Genomic DNA, 16,741 nt, shown 5'->3' with positions numbered 1-16,741 from the left:
GTAACAGCAAGAAACAAAATGAAGAAAGAGCTAAATGTAGATTATAACAATTAAAAAGTAGACATCACAATCAATGGATCTCATTCATTTGATCCGATTGACGCACCGGTATGTGAATAACAAAAAAACAAAAAAACATTGGAATCTCTCAGTTTAAATTAGAAAAAAAAAAAAAAAATGTCACACATTTGCACTGGATGCTTCTCAGTCCTACCATAACTGCTGATGTTACACCTCTGCATTTTGGTGAAATGTGGCAGAGCAGAGCAATGTTTGTCAAAACATGACACATCCCTAAAATCTGTCTTCTCATACAAATGTCTATAGCTTCAGAACGGTTTGACCTACAAAATAGTTTGCCCATTCTTTGGAAAGGGGAGACCTCACAAACACAATGCTGTTCTCAGTTTTGCTCTACGACCCCCACAAGTGTCAAGGGACTCGTCTGAAGGTAACCTATGTCCCGGTAAAAGGACAGGTTTTTTAACCAAGGAAGAAATTAATACATGTTGTGCGATGCTGAACCCACTAGTGCAGAGCACAATGGATTAGCAGTCCATTACCTTAATCACTTGTCCACCTGGTCCCTGCGCTCCAGTGGTAGCAGTCGCCCCTCCAACCAGTTGCCCAGATCCGCCTGTCTCACATTGTTAAAGGCTCTTCAAAAGGGCTCGTCCGGGATTTGAACCCGGGACCTCTCGCACCCAAAGCGAGAATCATACCCCTAGACCAACGAGCCATTTATTTCAAGACATTGTTTTGCAGTCGCCAGCAATGACGGTGAGAATATGCATTGACAGGTCGATGTTGCCAGGCCACAGTGGATCACGTGAGTGTGGTGGGTATACTTGTGAGCATAGCTATCTTCCAAGCAGTTGACAGGTTTCAGTTCAAATACTCTGTAATTCATCTGCTGAGTCTTTCAGATTCAATCTTCATTAGCTGTAACAGCAAGAAACAAATGAAGAAAGAGCTAATGTAGATTTAACAATTAAAAAGTAGACATCAAAATCAATTGGATCTCATTTCATTTGATCCGATTGACGCACCGGTATGTGAATAAAAAAAAATAAAAAAAACATTGGAATCTCTCAGTTTTAAATTAGAAATGTCACACATTTTGCACTGGATGCTTCTCAGTCCTACCATAACTGCTGATGTTACACCTCTGCATTTTTGGTGAAATGTGGCAGAGCGAGAGCAATGTTTGTCAAAACATGACACATCCCTAAAATCTGTCTTCTCATACAAATGTCTATAGCTTCAGAAACGGTTTGACCTACAAAATAGTTTGCCCATTCTTTGGAAAGGGAGACTCTCACAAACACAATGCTGTTCTCAGTTTTGCTCTACGACCCCCACAAGTGTCAAGGGACTATGTCCCGGTAAAAGGACAGGTTTTTTAACCAAGGAAGAAATTAATACATGTTGTGCGATGCTGAACCCACTAGTGCAGAGCACAATGGATTAGCAGTCCATTACCTTAATCACTTGTCACCTGGTCCTGCGCTCCAGTGGTAGCAGTCGCCCCTCCAACCAGTTGCCCAAGATCCGCCTGTCTCACATTGTTAAAGGCTCTTCAAAAGGGCTCGTCCGGGATTTGAACCCGGGACCTCTCGCACCCAAAGCGAGAATCATACCCCTAGACCAACGAGCCATTTATTTCAAGACATTGTTTGCAGTCGCCAGCAATGACGGTGAGAATATGCATTGACAGGTCGATGTTGCCAGGCCACAGTGGATCACGTGAGTGTTGGTGGTATACTTGTGAGCATAGCTATCTTCCAAGCAGTTGACCAGGTTTCAGTTCAAATACTCTGTAATTCATCTGCTGAGTCTTTCAGATTCAATCTTCATTAGCTGTAACAGCAAGAAACAAATGAAGAAAGAAGAAAGAGCTAATGTAGATTTTAACAATTAAAAAGTAGACATCAAAATCAATTGGATCTCATTTCATTTGATCCGATTGACGCACCGGTATGTGAATAAAAAAACAAAAAAACATTGGAATCTCTCAGTTTTAAATTAGAAATGTCACACATTTTGCACTGGATGCTTCTCAGTCCTACAGAGCGAGAGCAATGTTTGTCAAAACATGACACATCCCTAAAATCTGTATTCTCATACAAATGTCTATAGCTTCAGAACGGTTTGACCTACAAAATAGTTTGCCCATTCTTTGGAAAGGGGAGACTCTCACAAACACAATGCTGTTCTCAGTTTTGCTCTACGACCCCCACAAGTGTCAAGGGACTCGTCTGAAGGTAACCTATGTCCCGGTAAAGGACAGGTTTTTTAACCAAGGAAGAAATTAATACATGTTGTGCGATGCTGAACCACTAGTGCAGAGCACAATGGATTAGCAGTCCATTGCCTTAATCACTTGTCCACCTGGTCCTGCGCTCCAGTGGTAGCAGTCGCCCCTCCAACCAGTTGCCAAGATCCGCCTGTATTGTTAAAGGCTCTTCAAAAGGGCTCGTCCGGGATTTGAACCCGGGACCTCTCGCACCCAAAGCGAGAATCATACCCCTAGACCAACGAGCCATTTATTTCAAGACATTGTTTTGCAGTCGCCAGCAATGACGGTGAGAATATGCATTGACAGGTCGATGTTGCCAGGCCACAGTGGATCACGTGAGTGTTGGTGGTTATACTTGTGAGCATAGCTATCTTCCAAGCAGTTGACCAGGTTTCAGTTCAAATACTCTGTAATTCATCTGCTGAGTCTTTCAGATTCAATCTTCATTAGCTGTAACAGCAAGAAACAAATGAAGAAAGAACTAAATGTAGATTTTAACAATTAAAAAGTAGACATCAAAATCAATTGGATCTCATTTCATTTGATCCGATTGACGCACCGGTATGTGAATAAAAAAAAAAAAAACATTGGAATCTCTCAGTTTTAAATTAGAAATGTCACACATTTTGCACTGGATGCTTCTCAGTCCTACCATAACTGCTGATGTTACACCTCTGCATTTTTGGTGAAATGTGGCAGAGCGAGAAGCAATGTTTGTCAAAACATGACACATCCCTAAAATCTGTCTTCTCATACAAATGTCTATAGCTTCAGAACGGTTTGACCTACAAAATAGTTTGCCCATTCTTTGGAAAGGGGAGACTCTCACAAACACAATGCTGTTCTCAGTTTTGCTCTACGACCCCCACAAGTGTCAAGGGACTCGTCCCGGTACGGTAAAAGGACAGGTTTTTTAACCAAGGAAGAAATTAATACATGTTGTGCGATGCTGAACCCACTAGTGCAGAGCACAATGGATTAGCAGTCCATTACCTTAATCACTTGTCCACCTGGTCCTGCGCTCCAGTGGTAGCAGTCGCCCTCCAACCAGTTGCCCAAGATCCGCCTGTCTCACATTGTTAAAGGCTCTTCAAAAGGGCTCGTCCGGGATTTGAACCCGGGACCTCTCGCACCCAAAGCGAGAATCATACCCCTAGACCAACGAGCCATTATTTCAAGACATTGTTTTGCAGTCGCAGCAATGACGGTGAGAATATGCATGACAGGTCGATGTTGCCAGGCCACAGTGGATCACGTGAGTGTTGGTGGTATACTTGTGAGCATAGCTATCTTCCAAGCAGTTGACCAGGTTTCAGTTCAAATACTCTGTAATTCATCTGCTGAGTCTTTCAGATTCAATCTTCATTAGCTGTAACAGCAAGAAACAAATGAAGAAAGAGCTAAATGTAGATTTAAACAATTAAAAAGTAGACATCAAAATCAATTGGATCTCATTTCATTTGATCCGATTGACGCACCGGTATGTGATAAAAAAAACAAAAAAAACATTGGAATCTCTCAGTTTTAAATTAGAAATGTCACACATTTTGCACTGGATGCTTCTCAGTCCTACCATAACTGCTGATGTTACACCTCTGCATTTTGGTGAAATGTGGCAGAGCGAGAGCAATGTTTTGTCAAAACATGACACATCCTAAAATCTGTATTCTCATACAAATGTCTATAGCTTCAGAACGGTTTGACCTACAAAATAGTTTGCCCATTCTTTGGAAAGGGGAGACTCTCACAAACACAATGCTGTTCTCAGTTTTGCTCTACGACCCCCCACAAGTGTCAAGGGACTTGTCCCGGTAAAAGGACAGGTTTTAACCAAGGAAGAAATGAATACATGTTGTGCGATGCTGAACCCACTAGTGCAGAGCACAATGGATTAGCAGTCCATTACCTTAATCACTTGTCCACTGGTCCTGCGCTCCAGTGGTAGCAGTCGCCCCTCCAACCAGTTGCCCAAGATCCGCCTGTCTCACATTGTTAAAGGCTCTTCAAAAGGGCTCGTCCGGGATTTGAACCCGGGACCTCTCGCACCCAAAGCGAGAATCATACCCCTAGACCAACGAGCCATTTATTCAAGACATGTTTTGCAGTCGCCAGCAATGACGGTGAGAAATGCATTGACAGGTCGATGTTGCCAGGCCACAGTGGATCACGTGAGTTGGTGGTGGTATACTTGTGAGCATAGCTATCTTCCAAGCAGTTGACCAGGTTTCAGTTCAAATACTCTGTAATTCATCTGCTGAGTCTTTCAGATTCAATCTTCATTAGCTGTAACAGCAAGAAAACAAATGAAGAAGAGCTAAATGTAGATTTTAACAATTAAAAAGTAGACATCAAAATCAATTGGATCTCATTTCATTTGATCCGATTGACGCACCGGTATTGAATAAAAAAAAAAAAAAAACATTGGAATCTCTCAGTTTTAAATTAGAAATGTCACACATTTTGCACTGGATGCTTCTCAGTCCTACCATAACTGCTGATGTTACACCTCTGCATTTTTGGTGAAATGTGGCAGAGCGAGAGCAATGTTTGTCAAAACATGACACATCCCTAAAATCTGTATTCTCATACAAATGTCTATAGCTTCAGAACGGTTTGACCTACAAAATAGTTTGCCCATTCTTTGGAAAGGGGAGACTTCACAAACACAATGCTGTTCTCAGTTTTGCTCTACGACCCCCACAAGTGTCAAGGGACTCGTCTGAAGGTAACCTATGTCCCGGTAAAAGGACAGGTTTTTAACCAAGGAAGAAATTAATACATGTTGTGCGATGCTGAACCCACTAGTGCAGAGCACAATGGATTAGCAGTCCATTACCTTAATCACTTGTCCACCTGGTCCTGCCTCCAGTGGTAGCAGTCGCCCCTCAACCAGTTGCCCAAGATCCGCCTGTCTCAATTGTTAAAGGCTCTTCAAAAGGGCTCGTCCGGGATTTGAACCCGGGACCTCTCGCACCCAAAGCGAGAATCATACCCCTAGACCAACGAGCCATTTATTTCAAGACATTTTTGCAGTCGCCAGCAATGACGGTGAGAATATGCATTGACAGGTCGATGTTGCCAGGCCACAGTGGATCACGTGAGTGTTGGTGGTATACTTGTGAGCATAGCTATCTTCCAAGCAGTTGACCAGGTTTCAGTTCAAATACTCTGTAATTCATCTCTGAGTCTTTCAGATTCAATCTTCATTAGCTGTAACAGCAAGAAACAAATGAAGAAAGAGCTAAAATGTAGATTTAAACAATTAAAAAGTATAGACATCAAAATCAATTGGATCTCATTTCATTGATCCGATTTGACGCACCGGTATGTGAATAAAAAAAAAAAAAACACTCTGGTCACGCGGTAAAAGGTGATTTCTTTAGTTTTTAACCAAGGAAAGAAAGAAATGAATACATGTTGTGCGATGCTGAACCCACTAGTGCAGAGCACAATGGATTAGCAGTTCCATTACCTTAATCATTGTCCACCTGGTCCTGCGCTCCAGTGGTAGCAGTCGCCCCTCCAACCAGTTGCCCAAGATCCGCCTGTCTCACATTGTTAAAGGCTCTTCAAAAGGGCTCGTCCGGGATTTGAACCCGGGACCTCTCGCACCCAAAGCGAGAATCATACCCCTAGACCAACGAGCCATTTATTTCAAGACATTGTTTTGCAGTCGCCAGCAATGACGGTGAGAATATGCATTGACAGGTCGATGTTGCCAGGCCACAGTGGATCACGTGAGTGTTGGTGGTATACTTGTGAGCATAGCTATCTTCCAAGCAGTTGACCAGGTTTCAGTTCAAATACTCTGTAATTCATCTGCTGAGTCTTTCAGATTCAATCTTCATTAGCTGTAACAGCAAGAAACAAATGAAGAAAGAGCTAAATGTAGATTTTAACAATTAAAAAGTAGACATCAAAATCAATTGGATCTCATTTCATTTGATCCGATTGACGCACCGGTATGTGAATAAAAAAACAAAAAAACATTGGAATCTCTCAGTTTTAAATTAGAAATGTCACACATTTTGCACTGGATGCTTCTCAGTCCTACCATAACTGCTGATGTTACACCTCTGCATTTTGGTGAAATGTGGCAGAGAGCGAGAGCAATGTTTGTCAAAACATGACACATCCCTAAAATCTGTATTCTCATACAAATGTCTATAGCTTCAGAACGGTTTGACCTACAAAATAGTTTGCCCACTTTGGAAAGGGGAGACTCTCACAAACACAATGCTGTTCTCAGTTTTGCTCTACGACCCCCACAAGTGTCAAGGGACTCGTCTGAAGGTAACCTATGTCCCGGTAAAAGGACAGGTTTTTTAACCAAGGAAGAAATTAATACATGTTGTGCGATGCTGAACCCACTAGTGCAGAGCACAATGGATTAGCAGTCCATTACCTTAATCACTTGTCCACCTGGTCCTGCGCTCCAGTGGTAGCAGTCGCCCCTCCAACCAGTTGCCCAAGATCCGCCTGTCTCACATTGTTAAAGGCTCTTCAAAAGGGCTCGTCCGGGATTTGAACCCGGGACCTCTCGCACCCAAAGCGAGAATCATACCCCTAGACCAACGAGCCATTTATTTCAAGACATTGTTTTGCAGTCACCAGCAATGACGGTGAGAATATGCATTGACAGGTCGATGTTGCCAGGCCACAGTGGATCACGTGAGTGTTGGTGGTATACTTGTGAGCATAGCTATCTTCCAAGCAGTTGACCAGGTTTCAGTTCAAATACTCTGTAATTCATCTGCTGAGTCTTTCAGATTCAATCTTCATTAGCTGTAACAGCAAGAAACAAATGAAGAAAGAGCTAAATGTAGATTTTAACAATTAAAAAGTAGACATCAAAATCAATTGGATCTCATTTCATTTGATCCGATTGACGCACCGGTATGTGAATAAAAAAAAAAAAAAAACATTGGAATCTCTCAGTTTTAAATTAGAAATGTCACACATTTTGCACTGGATGCTTCTCAGTCCTACCATAATGCTGATGTTACACCTCTGCATTTTTGGTGAAATGTGGCAGAGCGAGAGCAATGTTTGTCAAAACATGACACATCCCTAAAATCTTTCTCATACAAATGTCTATAGCTTCAGAACGGTTTGACCTACAAAATAGTTTGCCCATTCTTTGGAAAGGGGAGACTCTCACAAACACAATGCTGTTCTCAGTTTTGCTCTACGACCCCCACAAGTGTCAAGGGACTCGTCTGAAGGTAACCTATGTCCCGGTAAAAGGACAGGTTTTTAAACCAAGGAAGAAATTAATACATGTTGTGCGATGCTGAACCCACTAGTGCAGAGCACAATGGATTAGCAGTCCATTGCCTTAATCACTTGTCCACCTGGTCCTGCGCTCCAGTGGTAGCAGTCGCCCCTCCAACCAGTTGCCCAAGATCCGCCTGTATTGTTAAAGGCTCTTCAAAAGGGCTCGTCCGGGATTTGAACCCGGGACCTCTCGCACCCAAAGCGAGAATCATACCCCTAGACCAACGAGCCATTTATTTCAAGACATTGTTTTGCAGTCGCCAGCAATGACGGTGAGAATATGCATTGACAGGTCGATGTTGCCAGGCCACAGTGATCACGTGAGTGTTGGTGGTATACTTGTGAGCATAGCTATCTTCCAAGCAGTTGACCAGGTTTCAGTTCAAATACTCTGTAATTCATCTGCTGAGTCTTTCAGATTCAATCTTCATTAGCTGTAACAGCAAGAAACAAATGAAGAAAGAGCTAAATGTAGATTTTAACAATTAAAAAGTAGACATCAAAATCAATTGGATCTCATTTCATTTGATCCGATTGACGCACCGGTATGTGAATAAAAAAAAAAAAAAACATTGGAATCTCTCAGTTTTAAATTAGAAATGTCACACATTTTGCACTGGATGCTTCTCAGTCCTACCATAACTGCTGATGTTACACCTCTGCATTTTTGGTGAAATGTGGCAGAGCGAGAGCAATGTTTGTCAAAACATGACACATCCTAAAATCTGTATTCTCATACAAATGTCTATAGCTTCAGAACGGTTTGACCTACAAAATAGTTTGCCCATTCTTTGGAAAGGGGAGACTCTCACAAACACAATGCTGTTCTCAGTTTTGCTCTACGACCCCCACAAGTGTCAAGGGACTCGTCTGAAGGTAACCTATGTCCCGGTAAAAGGACAGGTTTTTTAACAAGGAGGAAGAAATAATACATGTTGTGCGATGCTGAACCCATAGTGCAGAGCACAATGGATTAGCAGTCCATTACCTTAATCACTTGTCCACCTGGTCCTGCGCTCCAGTGGTAGCAGTCGCCCCTCCAACCAGTTGCCCAAGATCCGCCTCTGTATTGTTAAAGGCTCTTCAAAAGGGCTCGTCCGGGATTTGAACCCGGGACCTCTCGCACCAAAGCGAGAATCATACCCCTAGACCAACGAGCCATTTATTTCAAGACATTGTTTTGCAGTCGCCAGCAATGACGGTGAGAATATGCATTGACAGGTCGATGTTGCCAGGCCACAGTGGATCACGTGAGTGTGTTGTGGTATACTTGTGAGCATAGCTATCTTCCAAGCAGTTGACCAGGTTCAGTTCAAATACTCTGTAATTCATCTGCTGAGTCTTTCAGATTCAATCTTCATTAGCTGTAACAGCAAGAAACAAATGAAGAAAGAACTAAATGTAGATTTTAACAATTAAAAAGTAGACATCAAAATCAATTGGATCTCATTTCATTTGATCCGATTGACGCACCGGTATGTGAATAAAAAATAAAAAAAACATTGGAATCTCTCAGTTTTAAATTAGAAATGTCACACATTTTGCACTGGATGCTTCTCAGTCCTACCATAACTGCTGATGTTACACCTCTGCATTTTTGGTGAAATGTGGCAGAGCGAGAGCAATGTTTGTCAAAACATGACACATCCCTAAAATCTGTCTTCTCATACAAATGTCTATAGCTTCAGAACGGTTGACCTACAAAATAGTTTGCCCATTCTTTGGAAAGGGGAGACTCTCACAAACACAATGCTGTTCTCAGTTTTGCTCTACGACCCCCACAAGTGTCAAGGGACTGGTCCCGGTAAAAGGACAGGTTTTTAACCAAGGAAGAAATTAATACATGTTGTGCGATGCTGAACCCACTAGTGCAGAGCACAATGGATTAGCAGTCCATTACCTTAATCACTTGTCCACCTGGTCCTGCGCTCCAGTGGTAGCAGTCGCCCCTCCAACCAGTTGCCCAAGATCCGCCTGTCTCACATTGTTAAAGGCTCTTCAAAAGGGCTCGTCCGGGATTTGAACCCGGGACCTCTCGCACCCAAAGCGAGAATCATACCCCTAGACCAACGAGCCATTTATTTCAAGACATTGTTTTGCAGTCGCCAGCAATGACGGTGAGAATATGCATTGACAGGTCGATGTTGCCAGGCCACAGTGGATCACGTGAGTGTTGGTGGTATACTTGTGAGCATAGCTATCTTCCAAGCAGTTGACCAGGTTTCAGTTCAAATACTCTGTAATTCATCTGCTGAGTCTTTCAGATTCAATCTTCATTAGCTGTAACAGCAAGAAACAAATGAAGAAAGAGCTAAATGTAGATTTTAACAATTAAAAAGTAGACATCAAAATCAATTGGATCTCATTTCATTTGATCCGATTGACGCACCGGTATGTGAATAAAAAAACAAAAAAACATTGGAATCTCTCAGTTTTAAATTAGAAATGTCACACATTTTGCACTGGATGCTTCTCAGTCCTACCATAACTGCTGATGTTACACCTCTGCATTTTGGTGAAATGTGGCAGAGCAGAGCGAGAGCAATGTTTGTCAAAACATGACACATCCCTAAAATCTGTATTCTCATACAAATGTCTATAGCTTCAGAACGTTTGACCTACAAAATAGTTTGCCATTCTTTGGAAAGGGGAGACTCTCACAAACACAATGCTGTTCTCAGTTTTGCTCTACGACCCCCACAAGTGTCAAGGACTCGTCTGAAGGTAACCTATGTCCCGTAAAAGGACAGGTTTTTTAACCAAGGAAGAAATTAATACATGTTGTGCGATGCTGAACCCACTAGTGCAGAGCACAATGGATTAGCAGTCCATTGCCTTAATCACTTGTCCACCTGGTCCTGCGCTCCAGTGGTAGCAGTCGCCCCTCCAACCAGTTGCCCAAGATCCGCCTGTATTGTTAAAGGCTCTTCAAAAGGGCTCGTCCGGGATTTGAACCGGGACCTCTCGCACCCAAAGCGAGAATCATACCCCTAGACCAACGAGCCATTTATTTCAAGACATTGTTTTGCAGTCGCCAGCAATGACGGTGAGAATATGCATTGACAGGTCGATGTTGCCAGGCCACAGTGGATCACGTGAGTGTTGGTGGTATACTTGTGAGCATAGCTATCTTCCAAGCAGTTGACCAGGTTTCAGTTCAAATACTCTGTAATTCATCTGCTGAGTCTTTCAGATTCAATCTTCATTAGCTGTAACAGCAAGAAACAAATGAAGAAAGAGCTAAATGTAGATTTTAACAATTAAAAAGTAGACATCAAAATCAATTGGATCTCATTTCATTTGATCCGATTGACGCACCGGTATGTGAATAAAAAAAACTAAAAACATTGGAATCTCTCAGTTTTAAATTAGAAATGTCACACATTTTGCACTGGATGCTTCTCAGTCCTACCATAACTGCTGATGTTACACCTCTGCATTTTTGGTGAAATGTGGCAGAGCGAGAGCAATGTTTGTCAAAACATGACACATCCCTAAAATCTGTATTCTCATACAAATGTCTATAGCTTCAGAACGGTTTGACCTACAAAATAGTTTGCCCTCTTTGGAAAGGGGAGACTCTCACAAACACAATGCTGTTCTCAGTTTTGCTCTACGACCCCCACAAGTGTCAAGGGACTTGTCCGGTAAAAGGACAGGTTTTTTAACCAAGGAAGAAATTAATACATGTTGTGCGATGCTGAACCCACTAGTGCAGAGCACAATGGATTAGCAGTCCATTACCTTAATCACTTGTCCACCTGGTCCTGCGCTCCAGTGGTAGCAGTCGCCCCTCCAACCAGTTGCCCAAGATCCGCCTGTCTCACATTGTTAAAGGCTCTTCAAAAGGGCTCGTCCGGGATTTGAACCCGGGACCTCTCGCACCCAAAGCGAGAATCATACCCTAGACCAACGAGCCATTTATTTCAAGACATTGTTTTGCAGTCGCCAGCAATGACGGTGAGAATATGCATTGACAGGTCGATGTTGCCAGGCCACAGTGGATCACGTGAGTGTTGGTGGTATACTTGTGAGCATAGCTATCTTCCAAGCAGTTGACCAGGTTTCAGTTCAAATACTCTGTAATTCATCTCCTGAGTCTTTCAGATTCAATCTTCATTAGCTGTAACAGCAAGAAACAAATGAAGAAAGAGCTAAATGTAGATTTTAACAATTAAAAAGTAGACATCAAAATCAATTGGATCTCATTTCATTTGATCCGATTGACGCACCGGTATGTGAATAAAAAAACAAAAAAACATTGGAATCTCTCAGTTTAAATTAGAAATGTCACACATTTTGCACTGGATGCTTCTCAGTCCTACCATAACTGCTGATGTTACACCTCTGCATTTTTGGTGAAATGTGGCAGAGCGAGAGCAATGTTTGTCAAAACATGACACATCCCTAAAATCTGTATTCTCATACAAATGTCTATAGCTTCAGAACGGTTTGACCTACAAAATAGTTTGCCCATTCTTTGGAAAGGGGAGACTCTCACAAACACAATGCTGTTCTCAGTTTTGCTCTACGACCCCCACAAGTGTCAAGGGACTCGTCTGAAGGTAACCTATGTCCCGGTAAAAGGACAGGTTTTTTAACCAAGGAAGAAATTAATACATGTTGTGCGATGCTGAACCCACTAGTGCAGAGCACAATGGATTAGCAGTCCATTACCTTAATCACTTGTCCACCTGGTCCTGCGCTCCAGTGGTAGCAGTCGCCCTCCAACCAGTTGCCCAAGATCCGCCTGTCTCACATTGTTAAAGGCTCTTCAAAAGGGCTCGTCCGGGATTTGAACCCGGGACCTCTCGCACCCAAAGCGAGAATCATACCCCTAGACCAACGAGCCATTATTTCAAGACATTGTTTTGCAGTCGCCAGCAATGACGGTGAGAATATGCATTGACAGGTCGATGTTGCCAGGCCACAGTGGATCACGTGAGTGTTGGTGGTATACTTGTGAGCATAGCTATCTTCCAAGCAGTTGACCAGGTTTCAGTTCAAATACTCTGTAATTCATCTCCTGAGTCTTTCAGATTCAATCTTCATTAGCTGTAACAGCAAGAAACAAATGAAGAAAGAGCTAAATGTAGATTTTAACAATTAAAAAGTAGACATCAAAATCAATTGGATCTCATTTCATTTGATCCGATTGACGCACCGGTATGTGAATAAAAAAACAAAAAAACATTGGAATCTCTCAGTTTTAAATTAGAAATGTCACACATTTTGCACTGGATGCTTCTCAGTCCTACCATAACTGCTGATGTTACACCTCTGCATTTTTGGTGAAATGTGGCAGAGCGAGAGCAATGTTTGTCAAAACATGACACATCCCTAAAATCTGTATTCTCATACAAATGTCTATAGCTTCAGAACGGTTTGACCTACAAAATAGTTTGCCCATTCTTTGGAAAGGGGAGACTCTCACAAACACAATGCTGTTCTCAGTTTTGCTCTACGACCCCCACAAGTGTCAAGGACTTGTCCCGGTAAAAGGACAGGTTTTTTAACCAAGGAAGAAATTAATACATGTTGTGCGATGCTGAACCCACTAGTGCAGAGCACAATGGATTAGCAGTCCATTACCTTAATCACTTGTCCACCTGGTCCTGCGCTCCAGTGGTAGCAGTCGCCCCTCCAACCAGTTGCCCAAGATCCGCCTGTCTCACATTGTTAAAGGCTCTTCAAAAGGGCTCGTCCGGGATTTGAACCCGGGACCTCTCGCACCCAAAGCGAGAATCATACCCCTAGACCAACGAGCCATTTATTTCAAGACATTGTTTTGCAGTCGCCAGCAATGACGGTGAGAATATGCATTGACAGGTCGATGTTGCCAGGCCACAGTGGATCACGTGAGTGTTGGTGGTATACTTGTGAGCATAGCTATCTTCCAAGCAGTTGACCAGGTTTCAGTTCAAATACTCTGTAATTCATCTCCTGAGTCTTTCAGATTCAATCTTCATTAGCTGTAACAGCAAGAAACAAATGAAGAAAGAGCTAAATGTAGATTTTAACAATTAAAAAGTAGACATCAAAATCAATTGGATCTCATTTCATTTGATCCGATTGACGCACCGGTATGTGAATAAAAAAACAAAAAAACATTGGAATCTCTCAGTTTTAAATTAGAAATGTCACACATTTTGCACTGGATGCTTCTCAGTCCTACCATAACTGCTGATGTTACACCTCTGCATTTTTGGTGAAATGTGGCAGAGCGAGAGCAATGTTTGTCAAAACATGACACATCCCTAAAATCTGTATTCTCATACAAATGTCTATAGCTTCAGAACGGTTTGACCTACAAAATAGTTTGCCCATTCTTTGGAAAGGGGAGACTCTCACAAACACAATGCTGTTCTCAGTTTTGCTCTACGACCCCCACAAGTGTCAAGGGACTCGTCTGAAGGTAACCTATGTCCCGGTAAAAGGACAGGTTTTTTAACCAAGGAAGAAATTAATACATGTTGTGCGATGCTGAACCCACTAGTGCAGAGCACAATGGATTAGCAGTCCATTACCTTAATCACTTGTCCACCTGGTCCTGCGCTCCAGTGGTAGCAGTCGCCCCTCCAACCAGTTGCCCAAGATCCGCCTGTCTCACATTGTTAAAGGCTCTTCAAAAGGGCTCGTCCGGGATTTGAACCCGGGACCTCTCGCACCCAAAGCGAGAATCATACCCCTAGACCAACGAGCCATTTATTTCAAGACATTGTTTTGCAGTCGCCAGCAATGACGGTGAGAATATGCATTGACAGGTCGATGTTGCCAGGCCACAGTGGATCACGTGAGTGTTGGTGGTATACTTGTGAGCATAGCTATCTTCCAAGCAGTTGACCAGGTTTCAGTTCAAATACTCTGTAATTCATCTCCTGAGTCTTTCAGATTCAATCTTCATTAGCTGTAACAGCAAGAAACAAATGAAGAAAGAGCTAAATGTAGATTTTAACAATTAAAAAGTAGACATCAAAATCAATTGGATCTCATTTCATTTGATCCGATTGACGCACCGGTATGTGAATAAAAAAACAAAAAAACATTGGAATCTCTCAGTTTTAAATTAGAAATGTCACACATTTTGCACTGGATGCTTCTCAGTCCTACCATAACTGCTGATGTTACACCTCTGCATTTTTGGTGAAATGTGGCAGAGCGAGAGCAATGTTTGTCAAAACATGACACATCCCTAAAATCTGTATTCTCATACAAATGTCTATAGCTTCAGAACGGTTTGACCTACAAAATAGTTTGCCCATTCTTTGGAAAGGGGAGACTCTCACAAACACAATGCTGTTCTCAGTTTTGCTCTACGACCCCCACAAGTGTCAAGGGACTTGTCCCGGTAAAAGGACAGGTTTTTAACCAAGGAAGAAATTAATACATGTTGTGCGATGCTGAACCCACTAGTGCAGAGCACAATGGATTAGCAGTCCATTACCTTAATCACTTGTCCACCTGGTCCTGCGCTCCAGTGGTAGCAGTCGCCCCTCCAACCAGTTGCCCAAGATCCGCCTGTCTCACATTGTTAAAGGCTCTTCAAAAGGGCTCGTCCGGGATTTGAACCCGGGACCTCTCGCACCAAAGCGAGAATCATACCTAGACGACGAGCCAAACCAAGCCATTTATTTCAAGACATTGTTTTGCAGTCGCCAGCAATGACGGTGAGAATATGCATTGACAGGTCGATGTTGCCAGGCCACAGTGGATCACGTGAGTGTTGGTGGTATACTTGTGAGCATAGCTATCTTCCAAGCAGTTGACCAGGTTTCAGTTCAAATACTCTGTAATTCATCTCCTGAGTCTTTCAGATTCAATCTTCATTAGCTGTAACAGCAAGAAACAAATGAAGAAAGAGCTAAATGTAGATTTTAACAATTAAAAAGTAGACATCAAAATCAATTGGATCTCATTTCATTTGATCCGATTGACGCACCGGTATGTGAATAAAAAAACAAAAAAACATTGGAATCTCTCAGTTTTAAATTAGAAATGTCACACATTTTGCACTGGATGCTTCTCAGTCCTACCATAACTGCTGATGTTACACCTCTGCATTTTTGGTGAAATGTGGCAGAGCGAGAGCAATGTTTGTCAAAACATGACACATCCCTAAAATCTGTCTTCTCATACAAATGTCTATAGCTTCAGAACGGTTTGACCTACAAAATAGTTTGCCCATTCTTTGGAAAGGGGAGACTCACAAAACACAATGCTGTTCTCAGTTTTGCTCTACGACCCCCACAAGTGTCAAGGGACTATGTCCCGGTAAAAGGACAGGTTTTTTAACCAAGGAAGAAATTAATACATGTTGTGCGATGCTGAACCCACTAGTGCAGAGCACAATGGATTAGCAGTCCATTACCTTAATCACTTGTCCACCTGGTCCTGCGCTCCAGTGGTAGCAGTCGCCCCTCCAACCAGTTGCCCAAGATCCGCCTGTCTCACATTGTTAAAGGCTCTTCAAAAGGGCTCGTCCGGGATTTGAACCCGGGACCTCTCGCACCCAAAGCGAGAATCATACCCCTAGACCAACGAGCCATTTATTTCAAGACATTGTTTTGCAGTCGCAGCAATGACGGTGAGAATATGCATTGACAGGTCGATGTTGCCAGGCCACAGTGGATCACGTGAGTGTTGGTGGTATACTTGTGAGCATAGCTATCTTCCAAGCAGTTGACCAGGTTTCAGTTCAAATACTCTGTAATTCATCTCCTGAGTCTTTCAGATTCAATCTTCATTAGCTGTAACAGCAAGAAACAAATGAAGAAAGAGCTAAATGTAGATTTTAACAATTAAAAAGTAGACATCAAAATCAATTGGATCTCATTTCATTTGATCCGATTGACGCACCGGTATGTGAATAAAAAAACAAAAAAACATTGGAATCTCTCAGTTTTAATTAGAAATGTCACACATTTTGCACTGGATGCTTCTCAGTCCTACCATAACTGCTGATGTTACACCTCTGCATTTTTGGTGAAATGTGGCAGAGCGAGAGCAATGTTTGTCAAAACATGACACATCCCTAAAATCTGTATTCTCATACAAATGTCTATAGCTTCAGAACGGTTTGACCTACAAAATAGTTTGCCCATTCTTTGGAAAGGGGAGACTCTCACAAACACAATGCTGTTCTCAGTTTTGCTCTACGACCCCCAC

General features: G+C 42.4%; 16 non-coding genes across 16 annotated transcripts; all 16 read right to left on the bottom strand.

The window, feature by feature from the left end:
* Positions 1 to 667: 667 nt before the first annotated feature.
* On the bottom strand, positions 668 to 739 carry trnap-ugg. The gene has a single exon. It is a non-coding gene; the product is annotated as a tRNA-Pro (tRNA).
* Positions 740 to 1,585: 846 nt separating this feature from the next.
* On the bottom strand, positions 1,586 to 1,657 carry trnap-ugg. Its single transcript has one exon. It is a non-coding gene; the product is annotated as a tRNA-Pro (tRNA).
* Positions 1,658 to 2,472: 815 nt separating this feature from the next.
* On the bottom strand, positions 2,473 to 2,544 carry trnap-ugg. The gene has a single exon. It is a non-coding gene; the product is annotated as a tRNA-Pro (tRNA).
* Positions 2,545 to 3,395: 851 nt separating this feature from the next.
* On the bottom strand, positions 3,396 to 3,467 carry trnap-ugg. Its single transcript has one exon. It is a non-coding gene; the product is annotated as a tRNA-Pro (tRNA).
* An 841-nt stretch (positions 3,468 to 4,308) lies between these two features.
* trnap-ugg lies at positions 4,309 to 4,380 on the bottom strand. Its single transcript has one exon. It is a non-coding gene; the product is annotated as a tRNA-Pro (tRNA).
* Positions 4,381 to 5,236: 856 nt separating this feature from the next.
* On the bottom strand, positions 5,237 to 5,308 carry trnap-ugg. Its single transcript has one exon. It is a non-coding gene; the product is annotated as a tRNA-Pro (tRNA).
* Positions 5,309 to 5,874: 566 nt separating this feature from the next.
* Positions 5,875 to 5,946, bottom strand: trnap-ugg. Its single transcript has one exon. It is a non-coding gene; the product is annotated as a tRNA-Pro (tRNA).
* Positions 5,947 to 6,808: 862 nt separating this feature from the next.
* trnap-ugg lies at positions 6,809 to 6,880 on the bottom strand. Its single transcript has one exon. It is a non-coding gene; the product is annotated as a tRNA-Pro (tRNA).
* Positions 6,881 to 7,735: 855 nt separating this feature from the next.
* On the bottom strand, positions 7,736 to 7,807 carry trnap-ugg. The gene has a single exon. It is a non-coding gene; the product is annotated as a tRNA-Pro (tRNA).
* Positions 7,808 to 9,580: 1,773 nt separating this feature from the next.
* trnap-ugg lies at positions 9,581 to 9,652 on the bottom strand. Its single transcript has one exon. It is a non-coding gene; the product is annotated as a tRNA-Pro (tRNA).
* An 858-nt stretch (positions 9,653 to 10,510) lies between these two features.
* On the bottom strand, positions 10,511 to 10,581 carry trnap-ugg. Its single transcript has one exon. It is a non-coding gene; the product is annotated as a tRNA-Pro (tRNA).
* Positions 10,582 to 11,424: 843 nt separating this feature from the next.
* trnap-ugg lies at positions 11,425 to 11,495 on the bottom strand. The gene has a single exon. It is a non-coding gene; the product is annotated as a tRNA-Pro (tRNA).
* An 861-nt stretch (positions 11,496 to 12,356) lies between these two features.
* On the bottom strand, positions 12,357 to 12,428 carry trnap-ugg. Its single transcript has one exon. It is a non-coding gene; the product is annotated as a tRNA-Pro (tRNA).
* An 844-nt stretch (positions 12,429 to 13,272) lies between these two features.
* trnap-ugg lies at positions 13,273 to 13,344 on the bottom strand. Its single transcript has one exon. It is a non-coding gene; the product is annotated as a tRNA-Pro (tRNA).
* An 863-nt stretch (positions 13,345 to 14,207) lies between these two features.
* trnap-ugg lies at positions 14,208 to 14,279 on the bottom strand. Its single transcript has one exon. It is a non-coding gene; the product is annotated as a tRNA-Pro (tRNA).
* A 1,769-nt stretch (positions 14,280 to 16,048) lies between these two features.
* On the bottom strand, positions 16,049 to 16,120 carry trnap-ugg. Its single transcript has one exon. It is a non-coding gene; the product is annotated as a tRNA-Pro (tRNA).
* Positions 16,121 to 16,741: the final 621 nt, after the last annotated feature.

Source organism: Oncorhynchus mykiss, chromosome 15, assembly GCF_013265735.2.
Source record: "Oncorhynchus mykiss isolate Arlee chromosome 15, USDA_OmykA_1.1, whole genome shotgun sequence".
In the NCBI taxonomy this organism is placed as follows: Eukaryota; Metazoa; Chordata; class Actinopteri; order Salmoniformes; family Salmonidae; genus Oncorhynchus; species Oncorhynchus mykiss.
This window is presented reverse-complemented; position numbering and strand designations above follow the sequence as displayed.